Genomic DNA, 2,895 nt, shown 5'->3' with positions numbered 1-2,895 from the left:
CAAATCAGCACGTTGAATTGGTATCATATCATCGGATAAATTACATTTGAAAGGCAGAATATCACAAAGTCGGCTTTTGGTTTTTTTAAATATAGGCACCAAAATATATGGCTATAAATGTAGGCGAAGCAAGCATTGATTTAGTATAAAAGCGTGCAGCGCGCAGAGATTCTTCACATATTTGAGGTCCTCTGGGTTTAATTTGCATAAAAGTACTTCTTTTAAGTGTTTTGTCTTTGTGGATACTGCGAGGCCAGGGAGAAGAAAAGGCTGAGACTCTGATTTACTAATATGGCGTTTTATGATGATGAGGACACTAATGACAGTTACAGCGATGAAAGCGAAGGCAATGAAAGCGATGAAAGCAAAATAGCCGGTGATTCCAGTGGCAGACATATGAATTACACCGTTTTAAGTTTGGAAGACATTTCTGAGCGTCAGCGCAATGTTATAGCAACCCTTTCTGATGTGCTTTCTCTGACTGAAAGCGAGACCGCCATTCTTTTGCGTCACTTCAATTGGGATGCCGAAAATGCCAACGACCAATGGTTTGCAGATGAGGAGAAAGTGAGGAATACTTTGGGGTTATTGTTGCAGCCGGCCAAAAACATGAGCCCAAAGAAGCAGAAAGGAAGGAGATAACGACCTGTCAGATTTGCTTTGATGACTACGACATGAGAGACATGAAGGCACTCAAGTACTGTGATCATTTATATTGCCAGAATTGCTGGCGAGCTTATATTCACACATCAATAAATGATGATGGTTTAGGATGTCTCAACTTAAGATGTCCATTTCGAGATCCACCATGCCGTGCTATTGTGAGTGAAGACATGGTTTTTTCTTTGGGGTTATCTGAGGAAGATAATAGGAAATATAGAACATATGTTGTGAGGTCATATGTTGAACAGAACATTAGGGTTAAATGGTGTCCAGCACCCGACTGTAAATACTGTGTGGAGGTTAATTTTGTTTCTAATGTAAGTCAGGAGGTTGTGTGCAATTGCTCCTATAAATTTTGCTGGAACTGTTTAGAGGAGTCTCATCGTCCAATAGACTGCGGCACAGTCAAAAAATGGGTTGATCAAATGAAGGATGGTGATGCACTCACCATGTACTGGATACGTAGTAATTCCAAGCCGTGCCCAAAGTGTAAACGACCAATCGAGAAAAGCGGTGGGTGTATGCTAATGACATGTATACCTCCGTGTCGGTTTCAATTCTGTTGGTTATGCCTTGATAGTTGGGATAACGATAACGATAGTTATGCAGGCCATAGTTGCAACCAATATAAGCCTGAAGCTTCAACATCAGGAAAAGATGATGGAAATCAACCCAATTCGGCCACCTACGACCATGTTAAGGAAAAGGTTGCGAAAGCATCTTCAAATAGATTGGTATTTTATCTGGAAAGATGGAAGGAAAATGAAAAGTCTGAGCGAAAGGCCTTATCTGATTTGCAGAGTACGCAAAAGGTACAACTTAAAAGGCTGAATGGCTGTATGCATACGGCAATAAGTCTGTGTGGCCTTACAGGGTTCAAATGCGTGGAAATGGCGTGGTTACAGATAGCAGAATGCAGGCGCATGCTGAAATGGACATATGCGTATGGTTATTATTTGACTCCTTCCGGCGATCGTGATGCTGATCTTGCTAAACTAAAACAAGATTTATTTGAATTCCTGCAACGTGAAGCTGAAAATGGATTAGAAAGACTTCATCAATGCGCTGAAGATGAACTGCCACAGCATATAGACAGTGCCCTTAAAGCTAAAGCTGATACTGAGATTGGGAAAAAGGTTTTGAAGGATTTGGAGAACGTCTTTATAAGACTTGAAGAGCTAACAGAGTCAACTGCCGCCCATTTTGAAAAGTTAATTGAGGCGTTTGAAAACGATCTGTCAGAAGTTAAGAATACACGAGTAGGGTGCGCAAAGGCAGCTAGGACCAATTAGTAATTATTGGATGTAGTCTTCATCATTTTCTTGCTTGTTTTTTTGTTATGAACAAAAAAATGGATTTTGGTTTATAGGCAACTAATTGCCTACTTTGGTTTCGTTTTACGTTTAGTATCATTGGCAACTAAGGGTCTGCTTTTGGTTTACAGGCAGCAAGGTGCCTAATTGTTGTTTCAGTATATTATCAGATTGAAATACAAAGATGTTAGAGTAGGGTTTAGTTTTTGAGATGTTAGATGTTACATTAATTAGTTTGAGTGGGGTTTATTTTTTATTTGAAATACAAAGATGTTGAATGTATTTGAAGAATGTTATTTGTGTTCATTCATCTGCTTTCAATATCAAAGTTGTTGTTGAACTAGCTAGACTTATTTTGCCTTTATCTAGTGTTATCATTAGTCTCCGATGGTAATTCATAAATTAGGAGTAAAGTGTACAATAACATTTTCTTCCTTTTATGGTTCCTTTCTCTATTTTATAATTTCCATATAGTTCAGTTGTAGTATATTGCTATTAGTGGTTGAACTTTTAGCTTTTTTATTAAAATTGACATTAATGTAAAAATACTTTTCAACACATCTCTTTCTAGCACATATACAAACAAAACCAGATTTCCTTTCAAAGATAGGAATCAACAAAGGCCCAAGTAAGTTTTTCTTTGATGCACATGTTTAGATGCTTTAATGAATGCTGGAATATTTTCTTATTTTATAAAAAATGCTGGAAGTATTAAGGCGAATACGATGATAGATATAGAGTAACACCTATGATTGGAAAATATCACAGAAATGTGATAAGTCATGTCATAATATACATATTTTGCATCCATGAACATTCTATAAGCTATATTACAGTATGACAAATTATGACAACTTGCAGAGTGTAGAAGCACAATTTTGATCTCCTTAATGCAATTTCTCCTTCTTGTTGCAGGACC

The 2,895-nt window shown here is 37.5% G+C and overlaps 1 pseudogene; it reads left to right on the top strand.

Annotated features, from left to right (window-relative positions):
* Positions 1-291: 291 nt before the first annotated feature.
* On the top strand, positions 292-1,955 carry LOC149170338 (putative E3 ubiquitin-protein ligase ARI8 pseudogene; annotated as a pseudogene).
* Positions 1,956-2,895: the final 940 nt, after the last annotated feature.

Source organism: Pinus tabuliformis, chromosome 4_2 (assembly GCF_031772625.1).
Source record: "Pinus tabuliformis cultivar Carrire ecotype Pingquan chromosome 4_2, CPIR1, whole genome shotgun sequence".
NCBI lineage: Eukaryota > Viridiplantae > Streptophyta > Pinopsida > Pinales > Pinaceae > Pinus > Pinus tabuliformis.
This window is presented reverse-complemented; position numbering and strand designations above follow the sequence as displayed.